Source organism: Mustela nigripes, chromosome 13 (assembly GCF_022355385.1).
Source record: "Mustela nigripes isolate SB6536 chromosome 13, MUSNIG.SB6536, whole genome shotgun sequence".
Lineage (NCBI taxonomy): Eukaryota > Metazoa > Chordata > Mammalia > Carnivora > Mustelidae > Mustela > Mustela nigripes.
Window position 1 is genome coordinate 38,103,426 of NC_081569.1, and position 19,595 is coordinate 38,123,020.

Here is a 19,595-nt window from a genome sequence, read left to right on the forward strand (position 1 = left end):
CCGGTGTCTAGTATGTTCTCCCCACTCTATGGCACTTGATTTGTCCAGGTGGGGACTCTATTCCTGGACCTGCAGCCCTTTGGCAGGGAGTTCATTTCAAATTGAGCTGGCTGTTTTCTGAGTCAGCCTCCGGTCCTAGATGGGGTTCACATAGCCCCTGATCACACCGTGGGGGCAGTGGGGTTAGACAGCTAATGAAAAAAAGTAGGCCAAGGTTGCCATGTTCAGCAAATGAAAATCTGAGATGCCTAAGAAATCTGAATTTCAGATAAACAACGAATAATTTCTTAGCTTTTTTTTTTTTTTTTTTTTTTTTTTTTAAGTAGGCTCCTTGCCTACTTAAAACCATGGGGCTTAAACTCACAACCCTGAGATCAAGAGTCTCATGCTCTACTGACTGAACCAGCCAGGCGCCCCAGCAATAAAAGATCTATTAATTTAAGTATTTCCCAGATACCTCATAGAACATATCGACGCTAAATTTTTTGTGTGGTCTATCTGAAATTCAGTCTCAGCTAGGAGACCTGTACTGAGCCTGGCATCGCGAGGTGGCCTTTGACCAACACAGTGCTAGGCTCTGCTCTGCTTCCCATCTCGGCTCTTTAGGCAACCCTGCCCTCTCCCAAATTTCTCCAATCTCCAGAGACCAGCCTGCTTTCCTCTCCTTTCACGGTTCCACTTCCCAATCCCAATGGAGAAGTTACCCGGAGTCCTCCTACTTCCCAGCTTGTTTCCAGCCACCCCCTTCCCCCAAATAAGCACACTCCCTCTCTCTTGCTTCCTTTTACGGGTGTTTTACTAACCATAACAAGAACACCAACAGGGGTGGTAACAGGAGTAACAAGCATGAAGAAAGCCCGAAGCTTCCAGAAGGATTACAAAGTTCCCTTGGTATTTATTTCCTGCTTCTCAGCAACACCCCCCTCATCCCCACAACCCCAGCTCCATCCCCCGGGTCTCTCTGAACTGGTTCTAGACTTCTAGACTTCTCCTCTAGATTGGTGCCAGAACCCATCAGGCCACAGTCTTCTGGCTGCGTCTTTTCATTTCCAGAGCTGCCCTCTCCCTCTGCTGCCCCCTGACCTGAACAAGGCCAAATGCTGCCTTTGCCCCATGCCCTGGAATTGGATGAAGTCGAAGCCTGAGGAGAGGTGCCCCTCTCCCTCCATGACCCACTGGCGTGCCTGTGCGTTAACTATCTCAGGAAATGCACTCCCTTCTCTCTCTACCATGTTGAATCCTTGTCCTCAAACCCTGAGTTCCAGGCAACTGAAACTAGGCTCCTGCCTTTAAAGCCCCGGGTCTCCACACCACCGCCTGCGCCTGAGGCTTGCCAATGAGCCCCCACTGCAACTTTTCCATTTCTCTTCTCATTTCTGCCAGTCTGGCTTTTCACGTGGCTGGCCATCTCAGGATGAGCTGTCATCACCTGGCAGGCCTCTGGCTGATTCAGGACCACAGGGGATTTGGGGGGGGGGGGGTGGGGGTGGGGCTGGGGATGGCACTGTACGATATGTTAAAAAATTAGCTAACATTAAACTGTTTTCATTATTACTTCTGCTTCTGGCTTCTCATTACAAAACAGAAGACCCAGGGCCCAGAGGCCCATGTTCCTGCACATTCTCGGGTGCCTGCACGCCCTGGTTCCCCCACCTCCCTCCTCGGGTCTCCTGCCGGGCTTCTGTCAGGTGCAAACTGCGATCAATGTTAACACTAGAATACAGTGTTAATGAGAGCAGAGATCTTTATTTGTTTCCCACTGTCTTCACTGCACCACCACCAATTTTGGGGGCACAGCAGGTGTTGGATAAATAGGGTGACCGTATGTGCAGGTTTGCCTAGGATAGCTTCAATTATGCCTATTGTCCTGGAGGCAGGTCCCTTAGTGCTCCTTTCCATTCTCAAACATGTCACTCTAAATAGCAATAAAGATTCTTGAAAGAGGGACGCCTGGGTGGCTCAGTTGGTTGGACGACGGCCTTCGGCTCAGGTCATGATCCCGGAGTTCCGGGATCGAGTCCCGCATTGGCCTCCCAGCTCCACGGGGAGTCTGCTTCTCTCTCTGACCTTCTCCTTGTTCATGCTCTGTCTCACTTTCTCTCTCTCAAAGAAATAAATAAATATTAAAAAAAAAGATTCTTAAACAAGTAAGTTATGAAGGATGGGATTCTAGATTTTTATATTTCTCTTGACTTATCTGCATTTCTAAGCTTCAAATAATGAGCATGTGTATTTGCATAATAGGAAAACAATTTTTTTAATAAAAATAAAAAATTTGGCTCATGATCAAATCAGCGTCAATGGTTTAAGCACTTACTCAGTCATATGAATCATGGAATTTCCCGACAATAAATAAACATTAAATATTTCAATAAACCTTGAAAATGGAATTTTTTAAAAAAACAATTTACATAGACAATGTTAAAACACTCTAGAACACTAGAACAAAACTGAAAATCACAAATATTTTTTTAACTCAGATCACAACATAGTGTGGTTTTCAAACCAAATTACTTCTATGTTCAACTGTTTGGCAACTGGGCCTCTGTAACTGATAAGTAAAAAGACTCTTTAAATGTGTGTGTGTGTGTGTGTGTGTGTGTTTAAGATTAAAAAATTTTTTGTTAATTCCTACCTAGGAGCACTTTGTTTTAAGAATTCCCAGTTGTTGGGGCACCTGGGTGGCTCAGTCAGTTAAGTGTCTGCCTTCAGCTCCGGTCACAGTCCTGGGGTCCTGGGATTGAGCCTTGGATGGGGCTCCCTGCTCAGCAAAGAGTCAGCTTCTGTCTCACCCTCTGCCTCTCCCCTGCCAGCTTGTACTCTCTCTCAAATAAACAAATAAAATCTTAAAAAAAAAAAAAAAAGAATTCCCACTTGCCTTCATTTTCATGAAAGGTGGATATACCTGCCTGTCCATAAATATGGCGAAACACAACTTTTTCTTCTTCCGTTTAGCTAAGGAAACAGATTTTTTCAAACAATGAACTTAATATTGCAGAAATATCCTTCAAAATCAAGGCGGGGGTGTGTAGAAAGAAAAGGATAGTGAATACCAAGGAAAAGAGACGGAGAGAGAGAAAGACCACCCACCACCTTCCAACAGGGGAACTGAACGTAAAAGGTTGGTGAGAGCTTCAGAGCTCCCACTAGCAAGAAAGACACCCTTCCCTTGCTGACACTCCCACCTCCTACCTTCCAAGACACTGTGCACTTTGACTTTCCAGCTCTTGGCTTGTGGCTTCTGCCCCTCTCCCCATACCTAGGGCTCCATTCTTTGCCTTCTGCTGAGGTTCCCCTTTACATCAAGGCTCTTCCTTCACTGTGCTGTTGGCCTCCCACTAATCCATTCCAGTATCTAGAAATGTCCACCTCACCCAGCATCACCCTGACAGCAGCACACGTCCCGAGGCTCTCAGACCGCTTCCCTTGAGGTGCCCTGCCATCACCGCGGAATATAAATGAAGTACCTGTGAACAGCACCTACTGTGTGCAGGCCACCACAGGGGACACATTTTAATCTTTTTACATCATCAGAGTTAATTGGAGGAAATACTGGCTCACAGAGAGGGAGCTGGAAGTGGACCCCACCTGGGCAGAGCATATGTGCATGGGACCCATTTACTGCTTTCATCACTCGCCTTCATGGGACTGAGCCACATCTGGATCCCATTACAATTATGAAAGGTGCAGGCTTCATGCTTGCTCCAAAGCCTAGCTCTGATTTCACAACCAGCCTGGAGAAGCAGGAGGCAAGTAAATACTTCCTGTTCCATTTGTAATCAACATGCACTTGACATCAATAAACTGGGATAATTACATTATCATTATCATTACCATCATTATTAGTGGACACAATCGAGGAGACATTAATAGAGGTTTCTGCAGTATTCTCTTGGGACAGACGGGACTCACGCTGGAGTGGGAGGGTGGAGGATGCCGCCATTTGTCGCTTTCCTTAGCCAAGTAGATGAGGCAACTCTTCAAATGCTCTCAAAAGACGTAAAGATCCAGTCTCATAGAACAGCGATCGATGGCTTCCATTGTTTCTGCCAGACAAAACGACAAGGTTTCCAGGACTTGGGCATTTTCTGGAACACTAGATCATTGGAGGAGGAGGGATCTTTAAAAATAGTCCAGTCCATCTTCTTTTTCTCTTTTTTATTTTATTTTCTTATTTTATTTTTTTTGTTGAGGAAATGTAGGCCAAGGGACTTGTCAGTCATTCATTTGTAGATCTCAAAGTAGAACTTCAGACCTGGCCTGCCCACTTCCTCTAATAGTTAGGAAGAGTTTAACCAGGCTACCTTCACTCTTACAGGGCAGCGTCCTCACCAGGAATTAGACTTTCTAATGGCTTGAGATTCCTCACTTTGGCCCTTAGGACTTCTATTGTCCATTATCTAAAGTAATATAAATATTTGGAAAACAGCCACTTGGCTTCTTCCCTGAAAACAGAACCGCAACGAGTGAACTTTACAACCGAGTAGTTCTGCTGAAAACCCTTGGGGTAGTGTGGGTTGTTAGACACTGGCAAAAATTGTTGAGAGATTTTTTTTTCCTTTTGTAAAACCTCTATATTGGAGAGAAATATGTATATAGATCTTACTTGGACATACTCTTTGTTGGATGGTTTTTTTGTCATCAAATGAGTCCTGAAGGGGCATGGATGGCGGTGGAAAGAGAAACAGATTATTTTGTGTTATCCATTGTTTTGTGTGATATCACACCACAATCCTGCTGTGTTGTTTGAACAGTGGATAAGTCACCCAGTCAATGAAGCTAGCTGGTAATGACAGATGGTAACCAGACTTACTGTGCTGATCACTTTGCCATGTATACAAATGTTGAATCACTAAGTCATTTACATAAAACTAAGAGAATATCACATGTCAACTAGTTAGTTCACTCAAAAAGATGTTTTTAATGAAACTACCTGGGATATCCCTACTCACAAAGCCCATGCACACACACCCACACACCACCTTTTTTTTTTTTATCTTCATCTTCATTATTTTTCACTCCATCATTTGTACAGAAATGTACAGAGAAACAAAACTACCCACCATCTTTATACTCACAACTGTGTCTGGTGTCCCCGTGCATGGGTGGGAACCACTGGAAGGAATCATCACTGAATGTAGCCCTGACCCTTTGAGTCTTTGATTAATCAAAAAAATACTTTTGATTCTAAAGTTATTTTCATTATGATTGGAAAAAACAAAAGATGATGGATAAGCAAGTCTACTTAGAGCCGCCTCCTCAGGCCCGACTTTGGTGAGCATTTTAAAAGAAATAAATTATGGGACACCTCTTGGCTCCCATGATCAATCATGTCAAAGTGACCCTTTTCAAAGGCAGCTTTTCCGTTGAGGAAAAGGACAAAGGAGTCAGTCCAGGACGGTTTCTCCAATGACCTAGCTGGACACACGCACAGAGGTGTCCTTTTCCAAATGTGGGTCTCTGGCTCATTTCCTTCAATTTGCTCACCTTTCTTGTATGAAATGACCTGATTTTCCTCACCATCATGATGATTTATTGTAAATAAGGGTTATTTATAAGAAATCTTCCTGGAGGAATAGCAGAATTATGTAATGGCTTCCCAAGAGGCCAGCTCGGCAGTGTAACTCCCCTTCCTCCAATTCAGGACCGAAACAAGAAAATAAAACCTCATTTAACTGTTTACTCAACCCAAATAAATCTGGCTCCAGGGCCTGCCAAGATTTTACAGTGCCAGAGGCAAGGGGGTGAGAAACCAGAAAGGGAAAGGAGGAAAGAGATTTGTAAAATGTGGGCAAAGCAGGGGGAAGAAAACAGCTCACACGGCGTGAGCTTCCTGCCTCCACAGACCCTGTTTATGAAATCTGAGCCCCGACACCCCCAACACATGGAGCCGGGATACAAAACGGATGGAAAATGAGAAAACTTCAAGCCATTTCCTGACTTCTCCAGTGTGTTCTCACCTTTTACCAGTTGGGCCCCCGACTGGACAGGTGCGAACAGCATTTCCTTCATACGGGGTCCCTGTTCCCCGGTCCCTGGTGCTTGGAGTTCAGAGGGGCTGCATGCTAGAAGGGACCTCAAAAGGTCACCCATCCCGTCGATCCTGCTGCCTCCAGGCGACAGAGCCTCACCGTTGGAAGACTGCATACTTTGTTTTGAAATATTCCCCCATCCCACTTGTCGTCTGTTTCAAGGTTGAACCATTCTCTTTTCAAAATGTTTGCAACTTAGAAGCAAGAGAGAAGGGAGAGCTTTATAAAAAAACAAATCCTGGCTTCTATTCCTTCCACATGCTCTTCCGTCTGTTATCTTACGTCCCCGGTGACAAGCAGGGCAAGTAAGTTCTCTTTACTGCACTGAAGCTGGGGGATGAAACCGGTTGCTTCTGTATCACAGATCCCTGATAACTTATATCCCCCATTATAGCCAGGTCTCGTGGCTCTCAGAAAGGTGATCTCTCTGTGTCATTAAAGTATGGAGAAGCAGATGGGTGGTTGAAATGCCAAACCAGTGAGTGGAAGCAACACATTCCAGAATATGAGCTGTTTAGGAATGCAAATCCCCACACAAGTTAACAATGTCCAAAGGACGCTCTTTATTTATGTAATTTTAAGATGAAGGATGCCTGTCTGTGTTTATTGGGTAAGCGGATGGAGACAGTGAAGACAGTGAAGTTGAATAGATAGGGGGAAATGTATAAAAGAGGGAATAATTAATAGAGCAAAAGCTTGGCAGGAAGAGGGTAGTTTTTGTGGTATAGAACTCACGTGCAGCAGTTAACCTTGGGCGTCAGAAGGACATCACGTCTACAGAGATGGATGGGAAAGGGATGAGATGGTGGTGCATGGAGATCGCTTGGGGAGGGGGGAGCCTGTCTGATAGCAGGAGTCAAAGTCATCTGTTGAGTAAGGGCAGCAGGGCTTACTGGAGAGGGCATGGGGATTCCTAGTGGCCCCTGAGGGAGTAGGAGAGAGCATTACCTAGGGGATGACAAGCTTTGCAGAGCAGACTGCAAGACAGGGAAGGAGTGGCAAATTCCATCCATGGTCATGGGGGACAAAATACGATTTTCTAGCATCACTCAGGAGCCCAGGTTTGGGAATGGGGATCTAGGCTGGTTGAGATAACCCCGAGTTAGAGGTTCACAGGAAAGTGTGTAGAGGGATTGAGGTGTAGAAGCTGAAGATGCTGGTTAGAAGGATCTGGGCTGTGGGGAGGAAGAAATAGGGCTAGAGGAGCCTGGCTGGCAGTGAGGAAAAGAGGAGGCAGGAAACCAGATGTCATGAAGGAGTTGGAGAGTTAAAGGCCTAGAAATGAGGAAGGTGGGGTAGACGCTGAGACACTGGAGTGTGAGACCTAGGAGATGGAGCAGATCTGGGAGATGACACAGTCTCCAGGTGGCCTCAAGAGTGGGTGGCTGGAGAGGAGTACAGAAGGAGGCTAACAATCTATCCACAGCTTGTTGTTTGGGTGGGGAAACTGGGGCCTTTATCAGGATCCCCCTTGGTGGTAGAGGGATACACAGTGGCCCACCCGTTATTCTTCTTTTCTGACCATAATTCAAACTCAACGTTTCTATCATGAAAGTTGTCCCAAAGGTCCTCCGTAAGAAGCTGATGGTTGAGACTGCTCCCTGCCGCAGGTTCTATATTCCCACATCAGCTCTGTCTTGGGAGGGGTGGCCCTGGTCCTCATCCAACCCTCTCTTCTCTGACAAAACTTTACTCCGTCTCCTGAACCTTCTCTTAGGCCTCTCTGTGCACTTCTTGTAAAATCCCGTTTTAGCAAGAACTCTGCTAAGTCAGTTTCACCAGAACTCCCTCCCCTGGGTATCTGATGGGGTTCCACATCCTCCACCCTCCCCCAGGCCGTCTGCTCACCCGGGCCTGTCTTCAGCAAGAATCCTCTCAGGTCAGTTTAGCCAGAATCCCCTTTATCCTCGATGTCTCCTCTTAGTAACTGTCTATTCACTGACACCATCCCATTCCTTGGCTGTAAATTCCCACTTGCTCACGCCATGTTCAGAACTAAACCCAGTTCTATTCTAGGGTCTCTTATCTCCTGTTGTAGTAGTCCTGAATGAAATATGTGTGTGTGTGTGTGTGTGTGTGTCTCTGTGTGTGTGTGTGTACACTTTACTGTCCAGCTCTGTTTTTAATTTGATAGCACCGACAGGTTTTGAGGAATCTTCTTGAAATCTTGAGAGCTCAGGGGAATGTATCAAAGAATCGGAGCACCCCTAAATCATTCCCTAAGTATTACCTATAGATTTATCAAAACATTTTGAGTTCATTTGTGTTTTTAGCATGTACCACACTTTGGGGTAATATGTTACATAAATTTATCATTTTCTCTATAAGGTAATATTCTCTTTTACTTGCCCTGAATTTGTACCTTTCAAGCTTCCAAAGATACTCTCTAATTTAACATTTTGGATTCACGGTCTTGATCATCTTAGACACAACTTTCCCCAGGCTTCACCGTTGAGCTTTAATCTATTTGTGTGTTCACGTCCAGTCCCACAGCCTTCACATGCCCTTCTCTGATGGTGCTGTTGGTCAGATAGTGATGCCTTTTGGTTAGCCTCATAACTTTCAAAGCGCTCATAACTCATCTTATTTGAGCCCCATTGAACTTCTAAGAGTTAGGAAGAATGTTCTTCCCATTGCACAGGTCAGAAAGGGGTTGTCTTGCCCAAGGATATACTTGACTTATGATTCCAAATTCTGGGCTTTCTCTGTACCCCAAAACTATAGCAATGCAGTTAAGAGTGTGGCTTTTTGGGTTCTAGGTTCTAATCTCCACCCTGTCACTTTCTATGAACAATTTAACTTCTATAAATCTGAATGTCTTTATCAATAAAACCAGGATAGATGTTTTTATCCTGAAAAGATGTTATGTGGATTGAATGAGATTATACCTGTGAGTGCTCAGGACAAAATTTCTGGTGCTTTTCTGAATTATAACAGAGACCTTGACATTTGTAATTTATAACTATAGTTTGGAAAATTCTTCCATGATTGCACTACTTAATACTTTGCCAGACTTAAGCTCATTTGCACATTTTCTGTTTGCTCACATGTCACTGAAACTGCCCAACAGCAGCAGAATACACATTGTTTTTAAGTGCACATAGAGCATTTACCAAGATAGACTGTCTTCTAGGCTATTAATAAAATTTCAATAAATTGAAAAGGATTAAAATCCTACGAAGTTTGTGCTCTGAACACAACAAAAAAAAAATGAGAAATAACAAATAGATATCTGGAAAGCCCCCAAATATTTGGAAACTAATACATTTCTGAAAAACCCATGAGTCCATAGACCGCAGCTAACATCTGACTTAATGGTGAAAGATTGGATGCTTTCTCCTAAGATTAGAAACAAGGTATATATGCCTGTCTTTAAATAAGTATTAAATAATTATTATTTTATAAAATAAAATATTTTAAATAAATTAAAATAAAGCTGTCTTTATTTTAAAATGACATGATCATTTATCTAGAAGATGCTAAGAAAATCCCTTTAAAGTCAGGAGAACTAATAAGTGAGAATACAACAGCACTAAAATACTTGAAATATTTGTATATAAATCTTACAAAATATGTGTAGTATATGTATTATTAAAATACAAAAAATTATAAAACACGGATAGAAAATATTGAAGGATCTAAATAAATGACAAGATGGTAATACCATGTTCATGGATTAGAACACTTGACGTCATTAAGATGTTAATTCACTACAGACAGATCTATAGGTTCACTGTAATTCCAATCAAATGCTATCTCAGCAAAAACTTTTCTTGTGGAAATCTACAAATTCATGAGAATTTTTTTTATGGAAAACTGAAGGAACTAGGATAGCCAAAACAATTAAAAGAAAAATAAAGTTGGATATTCACACCATCCAATTTCAAGACTCTCCATAAAGCTTCAATAATCAATACAGTATGGTATTGATGAAAGAGGAGACATAAAATGAACCACTGGAATGGAATAGAGAAACCACCAACAGACCCACACATTTACCTCAATTGATTTTTGTCAAAGGTGCAAAGGCAATTCATTGTTTTCTTTTTTTAGATTTTATTTTATTTTAGTTTATTTATTTGACAGACAGAGATCAAAAGAGATTGGCAGAGAGGCAGGCAGTGAGAGAGAGGGAGAGAGGAGAAAGCAGGCTATCAGCAGAGCAGAGAGCCCGATGTGGGGCTCAATCCCAGGATCCTGGGATCATGACCTGAGCCAAAGGCAGAGGCTTTAATCCACTGAGCCACCCAGGCGCCCAATTAATTGTTTCCAGTAAATGGTCCTAGACCAAACAGACAGCCATATGGGAAAAAATAGTTAGGTATCTATCTGTAACATACACAAAACCAAACTCAAAATTGGTACGATATGAATACAACATCTAAAACTATAAAGATTTTAGAAGAAAATCTTTGCTCATTTTCATTTCCTTGAAACAACATTAAAAAGCATAATTTATCTAAGAAAATTTTGGTCAATTAATCTTCATCAAAATTAAGAACTTTTGCTTTTGATAGTGTCAGGAGAATGAAAACACCAGTCAAAATGGGGGGAAAATATCTAGATATATAAAGAACTCCATTAATAAGAAATAAAATTTTAAAGTTGGGGAAATATTTAAAGAGATGCTTCACTAACAAAGAAAAACAGGTGACAACAAACACGAAAGATGCTCAACACTATAAATCATTTGGGAAAAGTTAATTAAAACCACAATGTTTGTTTAACATTACCCACCTATTAAAGAATCTAATAAAACAACAGCAAGAATAAAAACCTCTAAATATTAAGAAGGAAATTCTTATACATTTCTCATAGAAATGTAAAATGGTACCATCACTTTGAAAAAGTCGGGCAATTTCTTAAACATATGCTATCTAGAAGTTGCTCTTCTACATATATATGTAGATATTTAACTGAATGAAGTAATAGCTAATGTTCACACAATAACCTGTATGTGAATGTTTATAGCAGCTTTACACATAATTGGCAAAAACTGGAACCAAATGTCCTACAAACTTGGGAAAACAAATTGTGGTGTGTACATTTGTTATATTTATACAAATGAATGCTACTCGGCAATAAAAAAGAATAAGCTGTAAATACGTAGAACAGCATGAATGAATCTCAGTTGCATTACACTAAGCCAGATTCAAATGCTAACTTGTATAAATCCATTTAAATGACATTCTTAAAAAAGCAAACTATAAGGATAGGAAACAGATCAGTGGCTAACAGGAGTTTTGGAGGGTGGGGGAAATGAACATTTCTGAATCTAAATTGTGGTGATAGTTCTTCCACTGTATGTATGAAAACTTACAGAACTGTACATTAAAAATGGTTGCTTTACTGTATATGTGTATTAGATCTTATTTTTTAATGGAAAAAATAATACAAGATTCTGAGGTTAAGTGGACTGAGATCCACAATTAGTGAGTGGTATAAATGAAGTTTGAATCCAGTTCTCTGACTCCAAATCTTGTGTTCCTATCCGCCAGACGTGCCACAGGATCTCACCACAAAACAGTGGAACCTCTGTCAGCCTGGGTTGCCGAACGACAATGTGAAACACAAACTTCAGCATGTTAAGCCACAGACTGTGGGACTGTTTGTTACTACAGCGTAATGTAACCTGATCTGACCAATACGACCACAATGCTGAGCTCCCCGGTAGCTTCCTTTTTCATGCCCTGAGGATCTGTGTGAAGTTTCAGGTCATAACCCTGGAACAGCGGAAAGGAGAAAGCTCTTGAGGGTCTTGAATCCCAGACTTTAGAAATTGCTGCTCCGCCGGCTATTGGACAAACTCCCACAGCTGGACATCCTGGCTTCAGTCTATGAAAGGCAGTGGCCCAGTTGCAAAACTCTGTAGACTGTGAGACTTGGCCCCTGTGGCTCTGCCCGGCAGCCATTTTCCTTGGTTTGAAGAAGTTGAGTGTCTCCCTGGCAGTCTCTGCAAAGGCCAAGCCCTTTGCGCACCAAGAATATCCAAAGCCTTCCTGTTTGGAATCCAGCGCCCTGGCTGGCTCCTGTGCTTTCAGGCTAGGTTTTCCTGTGCAGGTTACAATGTTCTGTGGAAAATGTGAAGCAGAAATTGTTGTGATAAGCCCGGAGCGGAGGGGCCTCTGGGGAGCAGCCCTGGTGAGCTGGGTCACCTCATTTCGTGAGGACCAGCCCTGGGGGAGGCTCCACAAGCTTTAATTAAAGCCAGCAGGAGCCCGTTTGAAGCAAGAGGAGCAAAAGATGGAGGGCAGCAAAGAGCAGGCTAAGCCGAACCCACCTCCTTCTGCTAGAGCCCAACCTGGGGAGTCCCACAGGCAAAGTCAATGCACAGGATGAATGAAGGGACAGCATGGGGAGCACTAGGGGCACCAGGGCAGGGGGGCAGGGGGGCAGGGGAGCGGGGTTGGGCAAGAAGGCAAGTGGCTGACCTGTGGGGAAATCATAGCTCTTCTTTGGGGAAGTAGTTCCTAGGGCAGATCTGCTCGTGATCACCAAGGTAACCAGTTGGGCTGTGGAGGTCGAGCAACATAGAAATCCCAAACAAACGTGTGCATCAGAGGTACAGGGAAACACTTTAAAGCCAGATACTGCTACCATAGCTTCTTTTGGTAGGTTTGCTCACAAGTCCCAGCCCAGAGAAGCCTCTTGCTTCTGCAGGATCTCCTTTTCTGCACTGTTCATTGAACCGTGCGTGGGTAAGTGTGAGGGCAGCGGGGGGCCCAGCTTCCATCCCCATGTATCCCTAACCAGAGCTGCCAGGGGCCTCATCTACAGACCTGGCAGGCACTGCCTCTGGTTTCTGGGGCTACCGGCCCCATACCATACTTTGGGGTGGAGAGGAACAGCTATCTTTTCCTTCTGTAGCCATGAGCTTTAAGAGTGCTTCTGGGAGGATGTGGCTTCTGACCAGCAGAGATGATCAAGGGGTTGACAACAGGCCTGAGTATGAATTCGTACATATATACCCCAGTTTAGAGTTTGCAGAACCTTTCCACATGCCTTGTCTCATTTCCCCCAATTAATTACGAGAGTGTAAGAGTGGTTCTTATTCCCATGTTACAGATGAGGGAATAGAGGCCCCTCCCCAAATTAGACGACTCTCCAAAGTCATAGGGATAGACGCAGGAACCTTTCCTACTGCTCCAACTAGGACACGTTTGTTTTGTTTTTGTTTTTCCTTTCTGTCTGACAAAGGACATTAGTAAAAGATTTCACTTGCTAAAAAATAAAATTGCTTAGGGGTGCCTGGGCAACTCCTCTGGTTAAGTGTCCAGCTTTTGATTTGGGCTCAGGTTATGATCTCAGCATCACGAGATTGAGTCTTGTGTTGTGCTTCAGCCCCACATTGGGCTCTGTGCGGGGCATGGAGCCTGCTTAAGATTCTCTGTCTCTCTCCATGTGCCTCCCCTTCAACCATCTCTTTCTTTAAAAAATTAAATCAAAACAAAACAAAAAACAGAAAGAAAGGAAAGAAAAGAAAGAAAGCTTAAGAAAAAAAGAAAATTGTTTAAAATAGCTACAAAATGTTTGGAGATTAATGCTCTGATTTTCTATTGAGGAAATAAATGAAATGATTTGCCCAAGTTCATGCTGAATAAGGAGGCAAGGTGGGGCCAGACCCATTTTTCCTGCATCCAGGCTAGTTTTCTTTTTTTACCCAAAATAGGGTCCTGGGACAGAACTGTACAATGTCTTTACTCTCTAGTAATTCTTAGGCATTAGTGTTCTTTCTTGCCAGAGTCCAGATAGAATCTCAGAATTTGAGGGCAGGAAAGAAACTGAGTCCCAAGCCAAGGAATGGGGTTTTAACTTTCGCTAACCGGGACACCAAAGCCAAGCAGATGTGACTTGCCCCAGATCATACAGCAAGTTAGAGGCAGAAACAGGATGAACCTGGGAGTTTCCAGGTCTTTAGGGCGGGCTCTTCCACCGCACTGGGAGTCTGCCCCTTCTCCTGTCCCTTGAACTGGCCCCAGGTCACATTCCCCCAGCCTTGGCCCCGACTTCTTACTTCCAGAAATTCCTGACTCTTTCCTCTCTGACAGCCAATGGCCTCCTCCGTTGGCCTGGGACTGCCCGCCCTGCAGAGCCAGGCCAGCACTCATGCCTACCAGCTCAGCTCTTACTGTGGCGTTTCCCCCTCCAGCCCTGCCCTAGCACACCGGGTGCCAGGCCACACAGTTAAGGCTACCTGTGACCAAGAAGAAAAGAGTCAAAATCCAGTGCAGAGTGGAAATGGTGGAGGTGAAGGAGGGAGATGTCCCTTCTGGGCATTTCCCCAATCCTGGAAGACTTTTCATGATGTCTTTCTTGAGAACCCTTAATAGGACCCCACTGCGGCACAGGGCTTGGGAGCAGCCTCCTTGGGGGAGATCCAGCTCAACCATTAAGGGAGGGACGTGGTGGGTCCATGCTCTGCTCCCACCTTAGACTCGTCTGACTCCCAGCCCCACCCACCCTGTCTCTGAAAGCCTCATTCAGCTTTGTGTTCCCAACATGTATGCACAACACCAGCAACGGTGCTGAGCACATAGCACCAGATATTTGCTTAATACTTAGTATATATTCTGTTTTATTATTATCATACTATTATTATAATACTTATGTTCTATTTATTTACATGATTATATATAATACTTGCATATTATATGTATTTATTGACCTATTATACTTATGTATAATATACTATATATCATATCTATTATCATTTTTATATGTTATATATAATAATATGTGCTGATGTTATATTATATAATACATTATAATCTATAACTTAAATGTTATTATAATTAATACTAATTGACTAGTTAATAATGCCTATATCCCCAGATACTAGTGCAGGACCAAAGTCCAAGGGAGACAGGAAAGGACCCTGAGCAATATATTTCATGAGTTAGAAGAATGAGAACTAAATCCCAAATATATTTCCCCAAATGCTTTTCTGATGACGTTTCCAATCTCTTTAAAGACTCCTTAGAACCCTGCTCTCATTAGTTTCCATCTCCTGAATTGCTAGTTTTCTAAGACGGAGATGTATGAGCTTCACTGACGCTCTGGACACTGTAAAATTACTTCATGGCCATCAACAGGACGCTGCACCCTGGCCAAACCAAACAGCCGCCGGGTCAGAGGGTCCAGGGGGAGCTGAAAGTAGGCAATCTGGGAATTCTGCGACTGTTCTAGGTTCAGGAAATGCCCACGAGTGTCTGCGAGTCAGGAGGGTGGCTCAGCGGTTGGTTCCCACCTCTCCTGCCAGTCCTTCCGTGAGCCTCAGTTTACTCACCTGCCACAGGTTGGAGCGCAGGAGACGGAATCATGATCTCTCGTGGCAGGATTGTGAGAAATAATTAGAGAAACATTGCAAAGTGTTTGAATGAACAAATTCATCTGAAAAACCATCTGAATGGGTCTCTGGGGAGCAACAAACAGACTTTTACAAGTTCACAGTTACTTAGCTAAGATCAGGTGATGATATTTTATTTCAGGAAAAAGCAAACACCATGTGTGTGCTAGCCGAGTTGCTCATGCTTGGGTCGAGGGAGGGACATCTGGGAGGAGGGAGGTGAGGGCTGCCCTGCTTCGGCCCCAGCCCTGGGAAGAGCCTTCATCCTTTCCGGTCACAGGCCGGCGGCCTCTCCACCAGCACCCAGGGTTCTGCCATCTCCCTGCCCAGATGTTTTGCTTCTCCTGACGTGCCCTGCCGAGGCGCGCGCTCAGCTACATGTCTCCTTCCTGGGTTTTCATTTTCTCTGCTTTTGTCTCCTTTTAGAATAGTAGCAAGTGAAAATGCCCCCATAAAAGCTTAATATTTAGTTTTGGTGTATGGTAGGAGCTGGCCAAAAGCATTTATCTTCTTTACCTCTTCATTTTCCAGACTACTCATCAGGGGTAAGAGTGCTGTATGTCCTACTTGGCAAATATATTTTTTCTTGTTCGCCTTCCCTTCTTCTTTTCTTTTCTGTTCTTTTCTTTTTTGCCTCTTTGCCTCTTTCTTTTTTCCTAATTCTGAATTTCCTCCTTCCCTTCCTTCCTCCCACTCTCTCTGCTTTCCTCTCTCTCTCTCTTTCAACGATTGCCAGGATTCCTAGCTCTGGGGATAAGGGGGCGCAGCCTGTAGCCATAGAGAATCTGTGAGGCGGCAGAAACACTGTGTCAGTCCCAACAGCTCAGGTGGGAAATACTGACCATGCTTTATCCCCAGAGTCATAGAAACCGCTCTGCTCTAGACCTGAAAAGTCATACCTTCCTGCCCCTGGGGAACCAAGGGGGCCTTCTGGGCCTCAGTTCCCATGTCAAGTACCTGCAGCTATGAGAGTCTGGAAGGATGAGGATGGGCAAATTGGCTTCCATCAGCCTCCCTCATGCTGTGTTGCCTCTGCTCCTCCAGGGTTGTTCAGTCCCTGGGGACATCAGCTGAGGGCAGGAGACCCAAGGCTGGGCTGGCCATGCAGATACAGTTATCGTATTTTGGTTCATCACATCGCTTCTCTGGGCTTAGACTAGGAGATCTCAAAATGTTCCTTTTAAATGTTTTTTTTTTTTTTTTAAAGATTTTATTTATTTATTTGACAGAGAGAGATCATAAGTAGGCAGAGAGGCAGGCAGAGAGAGAGAGGAGGAAGCAGGCTCCCTGCTGAGCAGAGAGCCCGATGCGGGACTCGATCCCAGGACCCTGAGATCATGACCTGAGCCGAAGGCAGCGGCTTAACCCACTGAGCCACCCAGGCGCCCCCTTTTAAATGTTTTTAACAGTGGAATCCTTTTCTCAAAATTCCACACAGGACCTCATGACAGGAAACATACGAAGGTGGGTGGGAGGGCTTGCCGGCTGGCTCCAGGGCCCCGGCTGGGGAGAGAGGAGGAGACACCTGTTCTGGTCCCTTCCAGCTCCCACAGTCTGGGATTCAGGGACCCTGTTGCACCCAACTCCAACTGAGGATCTAGGAAAGGACTAAGGAAACAGAGCCCCATCTGGTTGCCCTACTGTCCTGGCATCTCTGCCTGCCTTCTCTACTCCGAGGCAACTGCTGGAAAGTAGGACCATCTGGTTCTGACACGGCGTTCCACAAGCGGGGCCTGCCTGCACCCCCCCCGCCCCCCACGGCCTGCTGCCGCTGTCTTCCTCAGCCTCCCAGTTTCCGAGGCCCTGCAGATGTGAAGGCTGACCTGGGACCTGGGAGAAGGCCTGGGGAGGGGGAGCTGGTGACCTCACAGGGGAGGAGATCAAAGGAGGCTGAGCTCATCTGACCCAGGCCACAGAGTCAGGGCCGGGGACAGCTGCGAGAACAGAGGGAGGGCACCCAGCGCTCCAGGCTGGAGGAAGGAGGTTCTGGCTCCTTCTCCAGCTTCCAGGTGGTACCTGCTTTCCCGCACGGGCATTTCTGTGTGGACAGTCGTTAGGGGGTGTTGGGGGGGACGCGACTGGTAAAATTCCTGGTCGTTTTGTTTCTTTCCACTAATTCCTCATCCTGTACTCCTCTCCCACCTTCTCAGTCTTTATAGGAATTTTTGGTTATTCAACACACCCTCTTTCCTGTCAGACCATATTTCATTTCTCACATTCCACCCCAGGGCCTAGGTTAGCAGAGCCCAGCTGCCCCGGTTAACCTAGGTGAGATATTAAACTCCACCCGCCCCAGGAGGCACCCATCATCGTCCCAGAGCCGCGGCTTCTCTCCCTGGTGAAACGGAGGTGATAACAGTTCTCATGGTATTTTCAATTAAAAATTCCTGAAATGTTTCCAACATCAGCCAGCCAGAAAGGAGGGTGATAGAGAACAAATGGTGACAAGGAGAGAAAGAAAGAGAGAGAAGGGGGTGGGGTGGAGGAGGGGGGACAACCCTGTGAGGAGCCAGAAGTCAGCAAGGGAGCCAGGGAGACCAGAAGCCAGAAAACCGAGAGCACGAAAGAGAAGCTGCCAGAAGAAAGATGAAGAAAACGGGGGCAGATTAGGCTGCTCAAGTAGAATGGGAGGCTGGAGAGAAAGCAGGACCCGCATGTGGCAAAACTGAAACAGCCAAGAGATAAAGCACTTTGGCTCTATGTCCAAAAAGGGCAACGAAGTGAGCTGGCACGCACTTGGCATTCATTAGCCGGCTTTCCCGTAGCGTCCTTAATTATCCGTCCTTTATGATCCTTTATCATCGTCTCTATTATGCTGACCAGAGGGCCCATCCCCCAAATGTACCTGAGGCCACAGGGAAGGGGGGTACCGAGGTCTAAACCTTTTAGCAAAGGAGCACATTTTTATCCCAAAGGCTTCTGTTGGCTTTCCAGCCGTTAGAGAGAACCGAGCCGAGCCCTGGCCTCCTAGGCAGGTACTTGACAAATTCATTCTGTTGAAGCCGATGTGGTCACCCGTCCTGTCAGGGAGGGAGGTCCACAGGCAAAGATAAACAGGAGAGAGAGATGGGGAAGGGCCGTTATGTAACATTCCCAAACACACCACTTCAGAGAGCATGTGGAGGAGGAAATGAGAACCAGTCATTTCAAAGGCGAAAAAGCAAACTAAAACCCCCACAGGCACCCACTTCCACACAGAGCTGAGCAGAGGAGGGAAGTCACCGCATCCACAGGATCTGCTGCCCCCGGGAAGCTGGTTGTGGAATTCTCTGGAGCCACAGGGAATGGTTTCCTCCAAAGAGTGTGGGATCTCCCTCCGGGGTCCCCCAGCCCAAGAAACCATACCACCCACCACCTAGAAACCCCAGCACAGTCTCCCTGGCTGCCTCCTCCTCCTCCTGCTTCCATTGTTGTCTATCACCACACGCTGGGAGCACTCCCTCCTTCCACCTCCTCTGTAACTGCCTGGCCCAGGCCACCACCCAATGTCTCTCCCGGGCTACATTCTGGTATTAGCTTCCCACTGCCCTCTGCAGTCACTCTGGCTCCCCTGAATCTATTGTCCACCATTGAGAGCCTGCCCATGGCTTCCGGCTATCCTTGAATCAAGTCCAACAGAGCGAGCACCTTTGTACCTACTTTCTGTCCCCTTGAACGCCCCACACCCAAAGCTATTATAGACTGAATATTGGTGTCCCTTCAAATTCCTATGCGGAAGCCCTAGCCTCTAATGTGATGGCAGTGGGAGGTGGGACTCTCAGGGTGATTAGATCAAGACACGGTCGTGAGGGTGGGGGTCCCCATAACGAGACGAGTGCCCTTATAAGACGAGGAAGAGACATCAGAGCTCCCTCTCCGTGTTCACACATTGAGGGCAGGCCACGAGAGGGCACAGTGAGAGGGCGGCCATCTGTAACCCAGGAAGAGGGCCCTCATCAGATGCTGAATCTGCCAGCACCTTGACTCGGGACTTTTACCCTCCAGAACTGTGAGAAATAAACGTCTGCCACAGACAACACCCAGTCCATGGCATTTGATCGCGGCAGCCCAAGCTAACTAAGACAGAGGCCTAGCTGGCGTTCCTCAGGGTTCTCCCACTCTCTACAGGACATCAGGGCCCTCTCCTGTCCACCATGGCCCTGGCTCGGCCCCGGCAGAGGCTAACGGGCCTGTCATCTTCCCAGGCTTCTCTCCACTCAGAGGAACAGAGTGCTAAG